The sequence below is a fragment of the Physeter macrocephalus genome, chromosome 12, assembly GCF_002837175.3.
Source record: "Physeter macrocephalus isolate SW-GA chromosome 12, ASM283717v5, whole genome shotgun sequence".
NCBI lineage: Eukaryota > Metazoa > Chordata > Mammalia > Artiodactyla > Physeteridae > Physeter > Physeter macrocephalus.
In genome coordinates this window covers 77345808-77367272 of record NC_041225.1, presented here as the reverse complement: position 1 = coordinate 77367272, position 21465 = coordinate 77345808, and the positions used below count along the sequence as shown (strand labels likewise).

General features: G+C 43.0%; 1 pseudogene; it reads right to left on the bottom strand.

Moving 5' to 3' along the window:
- Positions 1–18390: 18390 nt before the first annotated feature.
- Positions 18391–18794, bottom strand: LOC102981373 (phosphatidylinositol N-acetylglucosaminyltransferase subunit P-like; annotated as a pseudogene).
- Positions 18795–21465: the final 2671 nt, after the last annotated feature.

Sequence of the window (21465 nt, the reverse complement as noted above, 5' to 3'; positions counted from 1 at the left end):
GGCTGACCTCATGCAGGAGGCCACCTCCTCTATTATAACAGCCAGGGCGTGGTTGAAGGTCAACTGAACCAGGCAGGTTTGGTATGGGACGTTGAATCCCTCCACCTGATGCCTTACTCTTACTCTGGGGAGGAGACTGGGAGTAGGGCAAGAGAGATGAGGGATTTGAAGAGAATGGAGAACGTTTGACACAGTCATTGCAGGTGAGAAGGTTGAGATGACCAGAGATACGGCAGGATGGCAAGGCAGCATGGCAACCCTCCTAAGGTTGGTGGCTTGAACTTGTGAGGTGCCCTTTAGTCCTCCTCTGTGATTTCCTCCAGCAGAGCTCAGCTGCCTGCTCTGGTGCAGGCTCAGATGAAGGAATTGCTAGGGCAGAGGAGCAAATTCCTTTTGCCAAGGAATTGAGAACCTTGGCAAAAGTGGGGTTGACATGATGCATGATCAGAGAGAAAGGACAGAAGTCAATGGGCTGGAAGGGTCAAAGGGGTCAAAGCTCAGTCATGCTGGAAGGAGAGGGGGTTGAGTCAGAGATTTTGGATGCTTAAGTTTGTGGTTCAGGAGGTGGAGAAATTTAGGACAATGACAAAGCCAGGATGTGATGGGGGAGAGTAGAGGAGAAAGTCACTGGAGAATATAAGGTCAAGAGATTGAGAGGCAGGGTATTGGGTGGGTCATCTGTGTGGTTAGTGAAGCCATCCAGGAGCATGTGGGCAAGAATTGGGGTCAGGGGCATGGTGTGAAGGCCACGGCGCCAGGAGCCAAAGTCTTAAGAGAGTGAGGAAGAGGGAGTGACCAGGAGTTCAGAAGATAGGAACTCCCAGGAAGGGGAGGGCACTGTGGGCTGATGGCAGGATAGAGGATGCGTGAGGGAATGACACTGAAAGCAGGAACGAGTGGCCCAGTCGGTTTTGCCCCAGTTGTCTCTATGAAGCCTGACCCAGGAGCTCTGCAAGCCAGGGCCACATCCCCCTGACTAACTTCTCCTCCCCAAGATTCCCATCAGGGAGAAAGGCATGTGGAGGCCTCCCTTCCTCCTCCCCCTCTTTTCCACTGGGGGCTTTCTTGTCCACCAAATGAACCCCTACGCGGCACTGGCTGACTGGCTGTCAATCAGGAATCTCAGGCTTGTCTCACCTCTGCTACACACCTTCTGTCTTCCTCAGGTGGGTTGTTGACTCCTTCTGTCTCAGCTTCATTGTCTGTAAAATGAGGACGCTAAAATACACACCCCTCTCAGGGCAATTGTAAGGAATAGAGGAGATAACTTAAGTAAAAACACTTTCTAATCTGTAAAGCACTGTAGGAATGTGAGTGATTTCCCTTGTTCAGAAGCCCCTCACATACACCCACATCTCTCCCAGGAGCCCTTCCCAAAAGATTGTGAGTCCCTGCTCCAGAGGAAGCTGTAATCTTGCCCCGGAGACAGGACAAACACACACAAAACAATTAGAGAGGAATGCACAGCTGTGTCTGATTAAGTGCTAAATTGTAAGGTGCAGACAATAAGAGCTCTGAGCTCAGACAAGGGAACAATTAGCCAGAGTTGGGAAAGTCTGGGAGGCTTCCTGGAGAAGGTGGGGTGGAAGGGGCCCAGACTGATCATTTATCCTGAGGAGAATATTTGCAAATATGCCCATTCCTTTGTAACTGCAAAGTTGTCAGTCTGACATGGGTCTACGAAAAGTTTCCAGGTCAAGCATTTTGTCTTGGTGCCCCTGCTTCTGTTGTCACTCCTATAGCCCTGCCCAGCTCTAAGTCACAGACCTGTGCTCCCCCTAGCTGGTTGGGCAGCCTGGGCTACACAATGGATCCTATGTGCTTTGCTCTGGGCTTTTCATGTTTGGGTCTCTCATGTCACCCATTTCCTGGTGAAACAGAGGTTGATCTTCAGCAAGTTTCCTGTGCCCTGTTTGGTGCCAGCACACACCTGGTATTTTTGCCCAGCCAGACTGCGGGCTTTTTATTTTTTTATTTTTTTTTTTTTTTTGCGGTACGCAGGCCTCTCACCGCCGCAGCCTCTCCCGTTGCGGAGCACAGGCTCCAGACGCGCAGGCTCAGCGGCCATGGCTCATGGGCCCAGCCGCTCCGCGGCATGTGGGATCTTCCCGGACCGGGGCACAAACCCGTGTCCCCTGCATCGGCAGGCGGACTCTCAACCATTGCGCCACCAGGGAAGCCCTGAGACTGCGGGCTTTTGAGCAAGGAGTCCTGGATGCCCCTCCTTCTGCCATCTGCCTCATGGCACCTGGTCAGCCTAGGGCACCTGCATGTCCATAGAACAAAAACCCTGAGCCAGTTCCCACACCTGCCTCCTTTGTTTTTTCCTGCCTTTGCCTCATTGTCCAGAAGCACCCAGGAACCTGCCATTCAGATACAGGCCCCACAGAGCTGCCCCCGAGAGCCCAAGACCTGCAACGCCAGAGCTGGCTTCCACCTCCTTTGTTATATTGAAGACAACTCCTGCAGCCCTCTGGACACTGTTCAGAATGAGGGCCTTCCTCCTCAGTGGCTAGCCCCCATGGCCTGGTTGGTGCCTCTGCCTTGGACCTCCCTCCTCCCTTTACCACAGGCCTGGAAAAGATCCCAGCATGCCACAGAGCCAAGTGCACATGGGTAGCATCAGAAGCAAAAATCCCCAAATCTTATATATGCTGTGGACGAAGGTTTCTTCAAAAGGATAGCAGTGATTGGCTAGTCTGTTAATCAGTTCCAGTTGGGGCCATGAAAACAATAGCCACCTTCTGTCAATAGCTAAAATATTAATTTCTGATGGAAAGGGTGAAATTCTTAGAATTCTAGTCCAAATCCCTTGGAACTTACAACTGAGAAAAAGAAGGCCCCAAAAGTGGTTTTCTGGAGGCCAAACACCTGATACCAGAGATAATATCTTAAATGTTGACAATTAAGTCACATGTTAAAAATCACCTGACTCCTAAAGCAGACCCTTTCTCCCAAGGTTACTTTGACTTTGCAACAGCAGAAAAACATAAAACCTCATTATCAGATGCAGATGCTAGAAACCAGTCATGATTCCCAGGGGATTTGTTCCACAGCCCACAGAGTCCTGATGCAGGAAAAACTCAGAATTCCCAGGTGAGTAAAGTCTAGCTTGTTCATGACATTGTGATGATGAATAAGGTCAGCAATTTGAAGGGGCACAGTCATCTCTCTTAAGGGCATCATGTTGTTTAGGGAATGGAACTCTTGTTAAAGAGAAATGCAAAATCATATTCTCAATTATTATCAAACTCCAAAATTACATTCAAGAGGAGAGGCCCATAATTGCAGCATCAAGCATGAGACAGTGCCATTAATACGATTATCAGGGCATAAGCCTATTAGAGAACTTAATGCCTCTTTGCTGGCATCATCCTTTGTAAAGCTTCCCTGGGTCTGGAAACTCTCTCAGTTGTAAACACAATTGTTACACAACAGTGATTTCCAAGGGGCATAACAAAGATCTGCTGGCCTTTACCAAAAGTCAAACTTGCCTGGCTAAGAAGAATAGAGAACATTTCTGAAAATGAAAACTCACCTGCCAACTCTAGTGGGAGTTATTGAGAAAGGAAGTACATCTAGCCCTGAGTCCTCTCCAGCCCTGCAGCAATTCAGTCATGGGTGTACCTGTCACCTGTAGATATGCATGTGCCACCTTAAATGGACATAGGAGCTTAAGTTTTGGCTGCTGCTGGTAAAAAATCATGGTATGGAAGCCTACAAACCCAGGTTCAAATCCTACTTTCAGATCAAGCCCTGTGTGTCCTCATGGCTATAGTAACACCTATCTCAAAGAGCTTCCAGGAAGGGAAATTAAGTCACTTATGACCAAGTGCCTGCAAACACTTGGTGCTTAATAACTGTTTGTTTCTCCCTTGGCCTTGGCAGTGAGACTAAGTCCTCACCAGGACGAAGTTCAGGTAGTATCTTGGCATAGAATCCTGGGGATTATCAATCTTTGTCCTGGGAGCCCATAGGAGAAATTACTGTCTGTCTTCACTCCAAAAAGTTCAGACATCATCAATCATTATCACCATGTAGAATGGAAAGATCAATTGGCTGTCCCTGAAAGGAGCCACCTGATTTGTCTTTAGGAATCAGTGACATATGAAGCTCACGTGGCAAATTGTCTCACAGTAAAACCACCACCAGGAGGGGCAGGGCCTCCTCCTTAAACATGACAGAGAAATCTGAGAGCGATGGACCCCATGGATAGTCTTAAAAGGGAAGCAGGCTACATGTAACAATGTGGGTGAATCTCAAAACCACATCTTTCATGTTGAATGAAAGAATTCATACACCAAAGAATATACATGACGTTCAAGAAGACATGAAAACTAATCTATGGTGGTAGAAATCAGAATACTATTTGCCTTGGGGATAAGGAGAGAATTAACTGGAAAGAGGCTTGAAGGAACTTTCTGAGATGAGAGAAATGTTCCATCTGTTGACTGGAATGATGATTTCATGGGAGCATACCACTGTCAAAACTCATCACACTGAACACTTTGCATTTGTGAATTTTATTGGTTATAAATTAGACCTCAACTAGCAAAACAAAACAAAAAGTGAAGCAGCAGTGTTTAGGCAGAGGGGAGTACAGGCAAGTGGGTGAAAGAAGAGGGCTCCCCACCATCAGTCCCACTACTGTGCTGGGCAGTTTGGTGCCCCAGCACCAAACTCTGGGGCAGCTATGAATTGACTTGTCAAAATAAACTACAGATAGGAGAGGATGCACTTTTCTAAAAATGAATACACTATTCTGGGCCAAACATTAGGTTCAAGCCCTTATTCCTCTACAATTTGAAAACCTTTCCGTCACCATTTACTTCTTTTCTCATCTAAAGCCATCCCAGAACATGTTTTTCTAGAATAAGCCTCCTTTAGAAGTCACCCTCCCTCCACCCCCAGCTGCACATACACATTATTGCGTAACATTAACTCTATAAACTCCATGCCCATAATGCCATAGAAGAAGGAAACAGAGTTTAATTGATCAACAAAAGTCAAATTAATGATCATCAGAAGTCAGAAAAAAGAGAGTTTGGGTCATCAAGAAACTTCCAAGAGAAAGAATCCTGACAAACAAACATTTCAAAAAGCAGAGGCCCCCAAAGGGTGGGAAAATGGAATGGGCAGTTGGAACTGGAACAAAACTCACAGATTGTAGAGCCAACTCCATCATCAAGTCCTTGTGTGACAAATCCCTAGTATGCTGTCAAAGGGGATTTTTCACAGATGACGAAAAGATCATAAGCAGGGTGGCCTCTGCTTCAGTTTGATTTCTCTGCTGTTCTCTTGGCTCCACCTTCTTCCCAGCTCTGTTCCTTTCTACAAGCATCTCATTCATATAGAAAAGGGTCTCTTCTTCCCTCTGTCTCTTATTATGATTCAGGAAAATTTTCCTGAGATTCCCCTTTGCAACTCATTTGCGATGGAGTCACATCACCCTTCCTAAGCCAATCACTGGCTAAGTGAATGGAACCACCTTGACTAGTTTAGACTAATTAAGGTTTACTCCTGAATCTTCACATGAAGAAGGTATGGACCCCAAAACACAGTGCTACCAACCAGGACAAAGGGGGTGTTACAGGTAGGGTTTCCCTGGCCCTGCATGTAGGAAGTTTATTGGGGGGTACTCTCAGCATCAACACCTGAAAGAAGTGAAGTAAGCAGGAATGGACAAAGGGAGAAGTTGAGCTGCAATGAAATCACAATAAAAACCTTAGCTGATCTTTCGGGGAGCTCTGGTGCTGGGCTGGCTCAGAGTTGTCCCAAATTGAGGTGAGAGAGCTAGGTCTTTTTACTCCAGTATCAATCAGACATTAGATGTGGGCTGCCCCTGGGAAGGGAGCATTACCTGGGGCAAGGTGGCTCTTTTCGGCTGAGGAAAAATCTCAGAGAGGGACTCAGCTGATGACTGCTGCTGTCAACCCTCCCAGGAGATGGGGAAATGAGTGCTTCAGTCTTGGAGGGGGGATCTGGGTGGCTCAACATGTCATCCACTGTAGGAGTGATGGATGTTGCATGGGCAATCCCTCAGATCTCCTAGAAACCAACGAGGAGTCCACACTCACGTCTAGAGAAAGCATTATATGTCAGCCTTTACCGGAACCATCTCTGGAACCCAATTACCTCATTACCCTTCCACTTCCTTAGGAAGAGATGACAGGAGAGCCTCCAAGTGTCAGCTACCATCCTGGCTTTTAAAAGTGGGACAGCTGGGAGATGGCTATGTGGACTGAGTTTGGGTGGGACCCAAGCCCTCAGACTTAAGGAACGTGATGCTCACAAGAATGGAAATCCACAGGAACAGTCTTGAACAAGCCGGGAGCCTGCTAAGCCCTGGCATCTGCTGAACTTCCCAAATTACACACATTAAGCTGTTCAGTTCCACATTTCTATAGTGTGCTTCCTGCCAAGCTTCCTAGCACAGTCTGCACAATGGGAAAATCAAAACGAGCAGTTAGACCAATTACGGATACGACAGGTCAAACAAATAAGCCTTTATCTGGGACTTAAGCAGACACAGTCAACAAGGGTCTAATCCAAAAATTGAGATTTGGACAAAGAAAGGCTTTATAAAACAAAAAGGGGGGTGGGGTGGGAGTAGAGATATTTGCATGAATTTTTTCTCTGTCTCACTGAAAATACTAAAATAACATTTTATCCAGCCTCTCCATGCTGCCCTGTCCTCCCACCCCTAGCCTCTTGAACGTTCTCTAGGTCTGTTACTAATCAGGCTGTAGGGCCAACTCACAGAGAAGTGTTAAGCTAGGGTATGAAAACAGTTGTCATTGAAAGGAACTGGATAATTTACTTTGTTAGTTGTTATGTATCTAGTTAAATGCCCAAGAATTAAAGCCATACACAGGAGTGTTTGTGTGTATATTCAGGAAGTACAGAGACTATGTGTTACAGAAACCCCAAGCAGGGCTTCCCTGGTGGCGCAGTGGTTGAGAATCTGCCTGTCAATGCAGGGGACACGGGTTCGAGCCCTGGTCTGGGAAGATCCCACATGCCGCGGAGCAACTAGGCCCGTGAGCCACAACTACTGAGCCTGCGCGTCTGGAGCCTGTGCTCCGCAACAAGAGAGGCCGCGATAGTGAGAGGCCCGCGCACCAACTACTGAGCCTGCGCGTCTGGAGCCTGTGCTCCACAACAAGAGAGGCCATGATAGTGAGAGGCCCGCGCACCGCGATGAAGAGCGGCCCCCACTTGCTGCAACTAGAGAAAGCCCTCGCACAGAAATGAAGACCCAACACACCCAAAAATAAATAATTTTAAAAAAATAAAAATAAATTTATAAAAAAAAAAAGAAACCCCAAGCATTTCAGCTAAGTGAGAAATTCTAGGTAGAGTAAGGGACTTGAATCTAATAATGCCACTATTGTAGTCAGGAGCCAGATATGATAGGACTTTATTATCTTATTATTACTTTTAACATGAAAAACTGTTTACAAGTTTCTGGTCACTCTTATTCCAGCAGCAGAGACCTCAAGTCTTGTGGATACTCATTGTTCTGTGGAAAGGGAAATGCAGAGCAGTTTTTGTTATCCTTTTTCCACCCCTGGACTAACAAAGGCCACCTCTCTTCATACAGGTCCATAATCTTCTCTGCAATTCTGAAGTCCATAAATCTCTGGAAAATGAAAAACTTTTCTCATAGTGGCACTATAACTAATTTGGTTATTTTGGCAGTAAAACCTGATTGGAATTCATGGGGGGGGTAGTTATAGTTTTCATTTATCCCATATTTCACTACAAATGTTAATGTGTTTGATCACAGGTGCTGCTCCAGGCATATTAATATATCTGAATGAAGATATATATTTCAGGGAATTATCAGCATACAGATGGTATCTGAAGTCATGGGAATGGTTGACATGGTCCAGGGAATGAAAAGAAACTGAGAAGAGAAGAGGGCTGAGGACCAAGTTTAGTGAATGGGCCTGAGGAAGGATCAGGAAGCCAGGAAGAAGTGAGAGAGGAAGTGTAATCAGCTCTTTTGCCCTTTTTTTTTTTTTTATCCATTTCTGTTTCCCTCAAACTTTAAAAACTTAATTACAGATGTGAGATTACTAGGCAATATTTAACCTAACCCCTGTAGCTTGTGCCCCATGCTTCACTAATTGGATAGCTTTTGCAAGTCCCTGATCACACAATGCCTTGCTTAACATGTAAATTCTCTTCTTCAATTAAAGAAGTAGAAATGAAGAATAAGTAATTAATGGATGACTAGATCTTTTCCCCAGCTTCCCCTTCGGTAATCCTGCGAGCAAAGTGTGTGAACAAGATAGCATCTAAAGAAAGATCACAAGGAGTCGGCAAGTCTGCACCCGGTGAAAGATGACGTAGACAGTGACCCCCCTCCCCAAATGATTAAGTGAGACTAGCTTCCCTTTTTTCCCTTTAAAAACTTTCATGGCCAAGCAGAATCTTGAGAGTTGGTTCTGGGTCATAAGTCCACCTTCTCCGTCGGTTGCCAGCCTCCTGAATAAACCACCTTTCCTTTTCCAACCAACACTCGTCTCTTGAGTATTTGCTTTTTTTTTTTTTTGTGGTACGCGGGCCTCTCACTATTGTGGCCTCTCCGGTTGCAGAGCCTGTCGGACGCACAGGCTCAACGGCCATGACTCACAGGCCCAGCTGCTCCGTGGCATGTGGGATCTTCCAGGACGGGGGCACGAACCCATGTCCCCTGCATCGGCAGGCAGACTCAACCACTGCGCCACCAGGGAAGTCCTTGAGTATTGGCTTTTGAGCAGCCAGCAGCCGAACCTGAGTTCAGTAACAGAAGGTGGAAAACAGGGTGTGGAGATGCAGCAGCCCAGGGAGGAAAAGGTTTCAGCATGACAGATGGTTATCAGTGTTGGCTGCATGGAAGTCAGTGGAGGACCAGAAGGTAGCAAGGGGGTTTGCAGCCTTAGAGGTCTTGTCTCCTAGGAGGCTAAGAACACATCTTAAACGTATTTTATGTTTTTAGGAGCGCTGAACTCTGCTTTGTTTATTGTAGGTGCACATTAAAGACTTGTTAATTAATTGAATGTGTCAATTAAAGCCCTTGATCACAGGGGCAAACCTGCTTTTGTGAGGTCTCATTTGGTATAAAAGGCTGGGAACACAACAGAAAGAGCATAGAGAAAGAGCATGGAAGTGACTAAGAAGTGAGATGAGTTTGCTCACTGACATGAAGAGTTGGAAAGGAGAACATTTCGCTCCTTACTACATGGAAGAGTGGTGGGGCTGGGTAACAAGAAACAGTAAAATTGGTAGGTCTTTGAAATGAAAAGAGTAAGAACCATGGTGGAAAGAGAAAGTAGATTAACCAAATAAACGTTTATTCTTAAACTATGGGTCAGGGCAATTTATAGAACCTTAGAGATAACCAAATCAACTATTATTTCACAAATGATAAACACTCAGAGAGGCTGAGCGACTCTCTTAAGGAAATAGCTAGTTACCCTCAAAGCCTGGACTCAAACTGAGGGCTCAGCCCTAGTCCAGTGCTAATTCCACTATAAACATAAAATCTCACCTCTGGGCCCCTCTTTCCATTTCCTGCCTGTCTTCCCACACTTTTACTAGTAAAAATCCGGGTAAAATGAACATCTGGGCAGCTATGATCATCTGCATAAAATCACAGGCACTGGGGCTAAAGCACTCTCAATGGGCAACAGGTACCATGATGGATTCAAGGGTCAGAGATGGAGGGATTTACTCACCTGCCTCTTCCAGAAAACCCTGGGAGGGAAGAGCCAAGCATGGCTTCAGAAATTCACCCTGGAAAATCATTTTTTAAATGTATTGGGTGTGGAGAAGAGTTTATTCTCTTTTCCAAATGGTATTTATTACTTTCATAATCAGAAAACATTCATTTAAAAAAAAACTTTTTTTTTTAAAATGAGAGAGTAGGCAGTTGGGGAGAAAGAGTTAGGGTGAAACAGGCTTTTTGCCAGTGTGACCAGCAACCTCTTAGAATCAGGTTGTGCCAGATGAAAACCAGGCAGGGCTCAAGGGAAACCAATTTTACTTTCCTTTCCCTCTTATTCTCTTCTGGTTTGGTTTGTAAGGTGAACTGTTGTGCAAGTCAGCAAATTGCATAGGGAAGACTATGAATGTATTTTCTTGACTTGGTGAGATAGGAGATCAGTTAAAGGGGGGAAAGGGAAAGAAAATGGACACTGGAGAATGGGAGAAGCTGTGACTTTGGGGGAACCATTTCAGTGAAATACTATGTGAATGTCTGTTATAAGCAAGACCAAGGAGGATGAAACACGGTCCTTGCCCTTAAAACGTGACTGTTTACTGCTCTATCCTTCAACCACCAGCACTGACAGTACCTGATGGGCAAAAGGGGCTCAATCAACACCCCCTGAATGAAAGAATCAGATGTCCACTCATGAAAAGATGCAGCACATCCTTTTAGGTACAAAAAAAAATCCCATACCATTTTCCTTGACTTTTTTGGATCCACTAGTCCCAACAGGTACCCTCTCCTTCAAGATGTCAGGAAAACCAGGCCTCAGGGTACTGATGGGCCAACATTTCTCCTTCTTGGAATTCAACACTGCCTGGCTGGCCACTAATTTTGCCAGCTGCCCCTCAGAGTCGCAGATATTGGGAGAAGACCCAGACCTTAGCAGAGTGGGCTCCAAGACTGCCAAGTCCTCATGTCTAAGGTCAAACATGCCATTCTGTCCCTAAGGAGACCCCAGAGACAGTTTCTCCCCATTTAGTGGCAAGATCCAGGCTTGGCTGATGTGCTGTGATATTGGGGTCTAAAAGCTATTCTTATTTTGCTTCCAAAAGTCACTTTTGGATGCCAGAAAAGGGAAGTTTTAACTCTAAAGCCTGGAACACAACATTCCAAAACAGCTGGAAAGGCCTTGGAAACTTCTCAGATGAAGTTAATTAAAACCTTCCTCTGCCCCAAGGGTCAAATCCTGCTGTTCATGGATAACTCGCAAGTTGTTGTCTAGCTTAGTCTCCGGATAAGCAGGTCTCCCAAGGACTTGAGAGTTTGGTCTGGAAAGCTGTGTCCTGCAGCACAGGCCAGCTGTTCTTGCAAGGAAAACAGTTGTTTTCTGCCTCAGAGGTTCTAGGCCAGAAATGTAAGGAAAGCCCAAAGACGTTTCTGCTAGCAGCTTTTACTATGGTTCATACCCCCATTTTTCAGCCAAAGGAATTCTACCCCTCGAATCCACCCAGGAAGAAAACACCTCCATGATACACAGCTTTGAGTCCTATGCTTATCATCAGAAAGGCCAACTTCTCTCTGGGAAGAATTGATGATGTCAGTCTCTCTGCAGAATGTCAATAACTTGTATCACTGAAATGAAATAAGAGGGTTACCATAGCAGGAAGGCAGTAGCCTCACTTGCTCTCCTGCTACTGTGAGACATTCCTTAGTGCAAGGATCTGAGCCTAGCCCGGGCTTGGCCACACACAGCTGGGAGGCGTTTCAGGAAAAAGGGAGCCATTGTTTCCAACAGGATGCATGCTTTGCCAGCATGTCTCTTCATCAGCCTAACACAGGTCAGCTTCTCTGTCTGTGTATCAGCAAAGTCCTTCTCAACAAATGTCAAATGTCTTTGTATGTTAGATCACCAAGAACGGATGTGGTTGAGGTATCCAATTGTAACTTAAGGGTTATTTGCCCAGTCTGATTCAGTAAATATTGACTAAGTGGCTGACTTAAAAGAAACAATGCCTTTGCTACTGGAAAACCAATGTAAGACCAGGTCCCTGACCTCTGACCTCCAGGAGCTTATCGTGTGGTAGTAAGGGGCCCTGAGCATGTCAGCTGTGGGCTCGGCCACACCGAGTGTCTCCTACAAAGGGAGAGCCTCCCTTACCCAGAGCCCCCTGCTCAGAGAAATAGCACCAAGCTGTTCTATGTCCAGGAATGGCCACTGATTGTCCAGGACCAGGGGCCTACCCCATATGCTACCCCCAATAGGCAATGTAGTGGCATTGAGTGGACTGGCATGGAAAAATGGCAAAACCTATGGGAGCTGGGTATATGTGGAGGAAGCAGAGCGCATATGCATAGGTAGAAGCTGGGTCCTTAAAGGTCACGCCCTGGAGTGAAGGGCCTTTGACTTGGCTTTACCACTGTTCCTGCCTTTCCTAATGTCCAACTGTTTTCTTTTTTCTGGCTCCTCTGTGTATGTAGCTTTCAAAACCCATGCCTTAGCACACACACCTACACATACACACCCCCATTACCACCACTACTTATAGTAACAAGAGAATTTCTATTCCTGACCAAGAGGGAAGAGGAGTAAGAGAAGTCATGCGATCACCATGCTAGGAGGTGGAGGGCTTGTGTGATCTTAAACCTTCAGTCGAGCTGTAGTTTGAGCCTCGCCCAGCTGACACAGCCACAGGGATTGTAAGCTCCAGGAGGGCTGCCTTGTTTGCTGCTGTATCTCCTGGCACAGTGCCTGCACAAAGTTGGTGATCAGTAATGCTGGCTGAATGAATGACTGAATACACTGGGAACCAGAGAGATTAACGGAGGTTTAGCATTGGCTGTCTTTCGTGTGTCACAATCTCTCTCCCCGATGCTCCATGCCTGGGAGGCTCACCTACACTGACTACATTCAAAGGCTTCCTTATCCCCTGACTTCCAGTGGGGTTCAGCCAAATGGGGAACCCTAGCCAGAGATCAGAGACAAGGAGGCAAGTTATACCAGGGTATATATGCCCCCATGAAGGCTACATTCTTACAAGGAGGCCCCCTCCATTCTACCCCTCTGCCTCCCAATTCTCTCACTTCTTCAGGCCTTAGACATATAATGACTCCCAATCCAATGTTACCTGCCCAAGAAGACATCAATCCTTTGTGGTTCCCCCACAAACCCTTGTAAATAATGCCTTTATTAAATGCTCCTCAAAGCACACAGTTAATTTAGCATCTGTTTCCTGCTGAGACCGCAAATGACAGAGGTTCCAAAAACCAAGTGTACGCTTTTTGCTATCTGGTTTTCTCCATGTTCTAGTACATTCTGCTCAGCTCTATCAGCAAACACTCATTGCTTCACAGAGGCAAGCTGGTTGGGAGGGTATTTGCCCAAACTGGACCAATTTGAGGTGAGGGGGTGGGTGGCAGAAGGGAAGCAACAGAGTGTCCTGCCTCAACGCTAATAATAAATATACTGCATAAACACTTAGTGAGAAAGACACCTAATTTGGTTCCTACTTTCCCAGCATGAAGTTAAGTTCAGACCTCCTATTCAGGAAGAAAGTTTTCCTTCTCTGATAAAATTAGTTTCTTTAGCTAAAAATGCTTTTTTTGAGTTATGTTTTATTGTACAACCACAAGATAATAATCAAAAAGGTTCTTTTGATAAGAAAGCCATTGCTCTGCTCTAACCACACATTTAATTTACCCAAATTAATGCAGCAGAAGTTGAGTGGGGGTGGAATCTTCTTTTCTATGTCATTTATGCCTTTTTAATATTGATAAGCTCTCTAAAAGCAAGGGTTACTAAGCATATCAAGCTGTGCTCTTCCTTCAGCCTTTAGTGTGGAGTTAGGGAGAGTGGGTGGAAGCAGTAGGGATATTTTATTTTTATGGTAATTTATCCTCTCTGAACATACTAATAGGGAAAAGTACTTTTAAATTTTCTGAAAAGGAGATTAAAAGGGTCTCAAGTGATCTGAAGCTTTCTCTCGCCTCTAAAAAAAATCTTTCCACAGCTCTCTGGTGCATATTATCTTGTCAACTTGGGATCTGCTATTAATGCAGGTTTCCCACCAGGCAGATTCAACAGCAGTCTAAGATAGAAATGCCTGATTTCCTACCTAAGACTCGAATGGAAAAACACAGCATCTGAATTTACTTGTTCTGGTTTTTCTTCCCTCCCCCTCACCCCTTTTAAAAAAGGACTGGTTTCTTCAGTTCTCAGCCTTTTGGCAGCAGCCACTTAAAAGTAAGAATCACACGGTAATTATTAATTTTGCATGGGATCAACTCTGGCCTCAGCTTTCATCTGAGATGCAGTTACATGAAAAACAGACTGCGTTAATTTCATCCCCTCTGGGGTTGCTTGGCAACAAGGCCTTGTTCCAGATCATCTTTTATTCTTGGCCCAGAGTGATCTCTTTGGGGCGTTGCTCATGCTAAGGCAATCATCATCCTGTTGCTGTTCCTTCTGAATGTGTCCCTATGGTCCTGATGGCACATGGGATTGGTGGCTTTGCTCCAGTCATACTGCTGGGGTCTGTAAAAGCTCTGAGCTTGTCAGCACAGAGAATGAACGAGGCTTGGGGAATTGGGAATTTAAACAATAGAGGTTAGACAGGAAAGAGAGTGAGGAAGCATGAGCTATGTCTAAAGCAATGCTGGAGGACAGTGGGGCAGAGATGGGGTAAATACTAATGGGATAAATACCGAAGTCTTTTTTTTTTAAAATACTTATTTATTTATTTTTGGCTGCGTTGCTGCACGCGGGCTTTCTCTAGTTGTGGCGAGTGGGGGCTACTCTTCGCTGCGGTGAGAGGGCTTCTCATTGTGGTGGCTTCTCTTGTTGCAGAGCACTGGCTCTAGATGCGCAGGCTTCAGTAGTTGTGGCACGTGGGCTCAGTAGTTGTGGCACATGGGCTTGGTTGCTCCGCAGCATGTGGGATCTTCCCGGACCAGGGCTCGAACCCATGTCCCCTGCATTGGCAGGCGGATTCTTAACCACTGCGCCACCAGGGAAGTCCCTCAAGTCTTTTTTAAATTAAAAAAAAAAAGCATTACTATGTTCTGGTTTGGAAATCTTTCTAAGCTCTATTGTCAAATGATAAATGTGAGGTCCAGAACAGTTTTTTGGGTGGGAAAGAAGGGGAGGTATAAAAATATTTTGTTTATTTTTGCATAAAGAAAAATATATGGATGGGCATTCCCTGGTGGTCGAGTGGTTAGAACTCCACGCTTTCACTGCTGAGGGCCTGGGTTCAATCCCTGATCGAGGAACTAAGATCCAACAAGCTGCATGGTGCAGCCAAAAAAAAAAAAAAAAAAAAAAAGTATGATTATGAGTGTTTGTGAGGGGTGAGAATGATGAGGTAGAAGGGCGGAGCCGAAAACAAGATTTTTCACCTGTGTACCTCTTTATATTGTTTTGCTTTATAAGCTAAAAGATGTGTTACTTAGTCAAAAAAAATTTTTTTAATAAATATTAAAAAGTGTTAGCAATTCAGTGCAAGTTGTTAACATTTGGGAGAATTGGGAAAGTTGGGTGAAGGGTATTCGGAGTTCTTTGTACTATTTTTGCAACTTTTTGGTGAGTCTGGAATTATTTCAAAATTAAATTTTAAAGAAATTTTAAAAAATATTAGCAACTCCAACAAATTTTCTAGCCTTTCCTTCTTGTTCAAACACCATTCTTGCTATCCTTCAGAGGCAGTCAATCTGCATATATTGAACATTCTGAGTGACTTGGTAGAAGATGGGGATATCTTTGAGCATTTGAGCTGCAGAGAAAAGACCTCAGCTAGGAACATTAGCCTTAATCAGAGTGTAGTTCCATCCCTGTCCCAAATGGCTTTAGCTGTGGTCCCTAAAAATCTCAGAAGTAAGTGACAACCTCCTTAGGGACTGGTCTCTCTGAGTATGGACCTCCCATGATGAAAGCATCACTCTTCAATTCATGTAAGCCCTCAATTGTGCCTTCATGGCTTCCCTGGACATCCTTCAGTGTTTTTTCCTCTCTGCAGTCATCTCCTCATCTTTCAAATCACTCTGTATCTATCTTTCTCCACTAGACTAAGCTCCTTGAGGGTATGTGCAATGACTGAGCCATCACTACACACAGCTCCCCTGGCATAGCATAAGTACATACTTTTTTTCTTATGTTTTTATTTAAATAAAAACTTGAAATAATTATAGATTCACATGAAGTTGCAAAAGAATATAAAGAGAAGCTATAAATGCCTATATTTAAAAAGAAAGAAAAATCTTAAATCAATAACCTAACTTTTCACCTGAAGTAACTAGAAAAAGAAGAGCAAACTAGATCCAAAGCAAGTAAAGGAAGGGAGGAGAAAAAGATTAGAAAGGAAATAAATGAAATAGAGACTAGAAAAACAATAGAGAAAATCAATAAAACCAAAAGTTGGTTCTTTGTAAAGATCAACAAAATTGACAAACTTTTAGCTAGACTGAAAAAGATAAAAGGAGAAAAGACTCAAATGAGTAAAATCAGCAATGAAAGAGAGAACATGACTATCAACCTTACAAAAATAAAAAGGACTATAGGGAAAACTATGAATAATTATATGCCAACAAATTAGATAACAGAGATGAAATAGAGAAATTCCTGGATAGACAAAAGCTACTAAAACTGAGTCAATAAGAAATAGAAAATCAAAACCACAATAAGATATCACTTTACACCCACTTCTATGGCAATAATCAAAAAGACAGACAGGGCTTCCCTGGTGGCGCAGTGGTTGAGAATCCACCTGCCAGTGCAGGCGACACGGGTTCGGGCCCTAGTCCGGGAAGATCCCACATGCCACAGAGTAGCTGGGTCCGTGTGCCACAGCTACTGGGGCTGCACTCTGGAGCCCACGAGGCATGACTGCTGAGACCGTGTGCCACAACTGCTGAGGCCCATGTGCCTGGAGCCTGTGCTCCACAACAGGAGAGGCCACCGCAGTGAGAGGCCTGCGCACTGCGGCGAGGGCTGGCCCCCCGCTGGCCACAACCAGAGAACAGCCCATGTGCAGAAGCAAAGACCCAATGCAACCAAAAATAAAATAAAATTAATTAATTAAAAAAAAAAAGACAGACAATAACATGTGTTAGTGAGGATGTGGAGAAATTGGAACTTTCATACACTGATGGTGGGAATGTAAAATGGCACAGCATCTTGGAAAACTGTTTCAGTCCTTCAAAAAATTAAACATAGAGTTACCACATGGCCCCAAAATTCCACTTGTAGGTATGTCCCCAAGAAAATTGAAAAACTACTTTCAAACCCTTGCACATAAATATTCATAGCAGCATTATTCATAACAGTCAAAAAGTAGAAACAATCTAGATGTGTATCAATTACGAATGAATAAACAAAATGTGGCATATCTATATCATGGAATATTATTCAACCACAGAAAGGAATAAAGTACTGATACATGCTACAAGATGGGTGAATCTTGAAAACATGCTAGATGAAAGAAGCCAGACACAAAAGAACACATATTGTATGATTCCACTTATATGAAATATCAAGAATAGGCAAATCCACAGACACAGAAAGTAGGTTAACAGTTTCTAGAGGAAGGGGGAGGGGAGAATGGGGAGCGACTACTAATGCATACAGGGTTTCTTCTGGAGGGATGAAAATGTTCTGGAATTAATGGTGATAGCTGCATAACTGTGAATATACTAAAAACGACAGAATTGTAAGCTTTAAAGGGTGAATTTATGGCATAAAAATTATTTGTCAATTTTTTAAAAAGAATGAGTAAAAGCAATAGCTAATGCCTTTAAAAATATAATGAGAGTGGGATAGGGAGGGTGGGAGGGAGGGAGACACAAGAGGGAAGAGATATGGGAACATATGTATATGTATAACTGATTCACTTTGTTGTAAAGCAGAAACTAACACACCATTGTAAAACAGTTATACTCCAATAAAGATGTTAAAAAAAATGTAATGAGAGATTCTATTTACCCTTTACTCATTTACTCTTTACTCATTTACCCCAACGGTAACATCTCGCATAACCATAGTACCATATTACAACCAGGCAGATGACTTTAGTACAATCCACAAAGTTTATTCCAAGTTCACCAGCTTTACATGCCCTTGGGTGTATGTGTGTGCATGTGTGTGCATGTGTGTGCGTGTAGTTCTATGCAATTTTATCATGTGTATGTTCATGTAACCACCACCACAGTCAAGACACAGAATTGTTTCATCATCACAAGGATCCTTCCTGCTCCCTGTTTGTACTCATGCCCTCCTTCTCTCTCTATCTCTAACCCCTAGCAAACACTAATCTATTCTTCATCTCTATAATTTTGTTATTTAAAATTTTTAATATAAATTGCTATATGTCAAAGTGTTATATAAATGTAATATTTTGTGTTTGACTTTTTTCACTCAACATAATTTGAGATCCATCCAAGTTGTTGTGTGTATCAATAGTTCATTCCTTTTATTTATTTTTAAATTTTTTGGTAATGCAGTATTTTACTTATTCTATTCATAATAACTAATATTTAAGAACATTTACAGTATTAATAGAACTTAATCTAAAAGAAGTTCAACTTACTTTTTTTTTTACATCTGAATACTGGGTATTAATAAAAGAAGAGTGAAGATAATTGTGGTCAAAATTACTATTTCAAAAACATAAATGCTTTGTGTTAATATGTCTACATATAACTCAGTTTGCGGTATAAAGTTCTTTGGCTGCAAGAAAGAACACTTGATTTACTTCACCAAGAGGAATATCTCTTAATGCTGGGATGACTTCTCTTGGTATTTCTTCTCCTGTTGATTTTTAGCATAGTTATCTGTGACTGTATGAACTCCAAATAAGAGTACATAGCTGGTTATTGTAGCCACTTACTATAGAAATAGGAGATGGAAAGAAAAAAAAGAAATAGGAGGTGGACAGATAATGTAACTGTCCAATATTTTTGAGGCCGAAAGCTTAAACCTGAGGAGTTAAGCCAAGATTCAGGAATAAAAACCCACAGGAGATGGAGTGTGAAGCCAAATTGGGAGCTTAAGAACAAAGGCATAAATCACTTTTTTTGGCAATGATGATGGTGAATTTTCCACCATTTTCCCAGTGGCTTTAGACAGTCTCAGAACTGAGCCCTCTGCACAAACAAGCACAGCAGAGGGAGACGGGTAGAGAGGAAAAATTGAAGGAAAGACCAAGGGGCGATGGTGCCCCCAGCCTGGGCACAGGTGCAGTGGGACTGCCTTCAGGCGGCACAGGGACCACGCCCATTCCTTTTATTTCAAAATAAATTATTTTTTTAGAACAGTCTTATTTTTCTTTTTTATCTTATTTTTTTAACATCTTTATTGGAGTATAATTGCTTTACAATGTTGTGTTAGTTTCTGCTGTATAACAAAGTGAATCAGCTATATGTATACATATATCCCCTCCCTCTTGCATCTCCCTCCCACCCTCCCTATCCCACCCCTCTAGGTGGTCACAAAGCACCAAACTGATCTCCCTGTGCTATGTGGCTGCTTCCCACTAGCTATTTTACATTCGGTAGTGTATATAAGTCCATGCCACTCTCTTGCTTTGTCCCAGCTTACCCTTCCCCCTCCCCGTGTCCTCAAGTCCATTCTCTATGTCTGTGTCTTTATTCCTGTCCTGCCCCTTGGTTCTTAGAACAGTTTTAGATTTACAGAATTATTGTGAAGATAGTACAGAGAGTTCTCATATACTCCACATCCTGTTTCCCCTATCATTAGCATTTCACAATTAATGGGTCAGTCTTGATACATTCTTGTTAACTAAAGCTCATACTTGAGATTTCCTCAGTTTTCCCTTAATGTCTTTTTTCTGCATCAAGATCCCATCCAGGATACAATACTACATTCGCAGTTTATGTCTCCTTAGGCTCCTCTTGGCTGTGACTGTTTCTTGGACTTTTCTTGGTGTTTTTTTTGTTGTTTTTTTTTTATGACCCTTAAGAGTTTTGAGGGGTCCTGGTCTAATATTTTGTAGAATATCGGTCAGTTGCGATTTGTCTGACGTTTTTCTCATGGTTAGACTGGGGTAATGTGTTTGGGGGAGGAAGACCACAGAGGTAAAGTGCCATCCTCATCACATTATATCAAGGGAACATATTAACAATATGACTTATCACTGCTGATGTTACCCTTGATCACCTGGCTGATAGTGTTTGTCAGGCTTCTCTACTGTAAACTTACTCTTTTTATCCTCTCTCTTTCCATACTGTACTCTTTGGAAGAAAGTCACCACACACAACCCACATTTAAGGAGTGGAAAATTATGTTCCATCCTCTTAAGGGCAGAATATCTACATCAATTACTTGCATGAGAGATATATCTAGTCTCCCCAATTTACTTATTTATTCGGTCATTTATTTATACCAGTATGGAATCATGAATTTTATACTTAGAGTTATAATACAATACTACTTTATTAATTTTGTTGCTCAAATTGTTCCAGCTTTGGCCATTAAGAGCTCTATTCCATTGGCTCTGATAACCCTTTGACATATGACCATCACTCTAGGGGTTTTTGATTTTTGTTTTTGTGAGCATTTTTTTTTTTAACTTCCTGGCACTACAAAATGTTCTAGGCTCAAATTGTAGCTAGTCTGCCCCATTCCTAGAATCAGCTTTTTCTCCAAGGAGCCTTGGTTCCTTTTGTTGGAGAATGGTATAAGAAACAGAGATCTGGGCTCTAGGTGTGTTCATTGTTACCGGGTGTCATATCTTTTAGGTGCTCTCAGTTGACAGGACAAATAAACATAGATGTGTATACTAACCCATATATATACACACGTCTTAAATATTTCTATTTGTAACCACTTGTACCTATATTAAGCTAAACATGAGTTCATACTGATATTTCTAACTCTAATCCATTAGGACATGTATTATTCTAGCTTCTTCCACTTGCTTATCTATAACCTCCCACTCTAACAACCTTGCTTCCGTCATCCATCATTCATTTATTTAATTCTTCAATTCCAATATACATGTATAGTAGTTTCAGAATTCCTAACCCACACCCCCATGGAAAATGGTACTTATATACAATTCTTCTTGCTTTTAGTCATATAGACTCCTCTCATTTCCAAAGTACTTAGGTCAGCATATTATTTCCCTTCCTATTTCAGTGAGGTTGTTTCACACATTTGGAATATATTTATATTCTTTAGTCACATCTTGTATTCCACCATGGGATCTCTAACCCTTTAAATTACTTCTTTTAATTTGTGTACATCAAGATTTATTCTTTGTAATGCAAAGCTCAATGGCTTTGAAAAATGCTTAATGCTGTATTTACCATTACAGTATCATACAGAATAGTTTCATTGCCCTAAAAAAATCCCCTGGGTTTCACCTTTTCAAGCCTCTCCAACCCTGAACCCCTGGCAACCACTGATCTGCTCACCATCTCTATAGTTTTGTCTTTTCCAGAATGTCACGTAATTGGACTCAAACATATGTTGTTTTTTTTTCAGACTGGCTTCTTTCACTTAGTGGTATGCATTTAAGATTCATCCATGTCTTGAACAGCTTCTTTTTATTGCTGCATAACATTCTACTGTATGGATGTATACTTTGTTTAGTTGTTCACCTATTGATGGAGATTATGAATCAAGCTGTTATACACATTCACATGCAGGTTTTTGTGTTGCCAGTTGGGACATCAGTTTTCAAATCAGGAGCATGATTGCTGGATCATATGGTAAGATTATGTTTAGTTTTGTAAGAAACTACTAAACTGTTTCC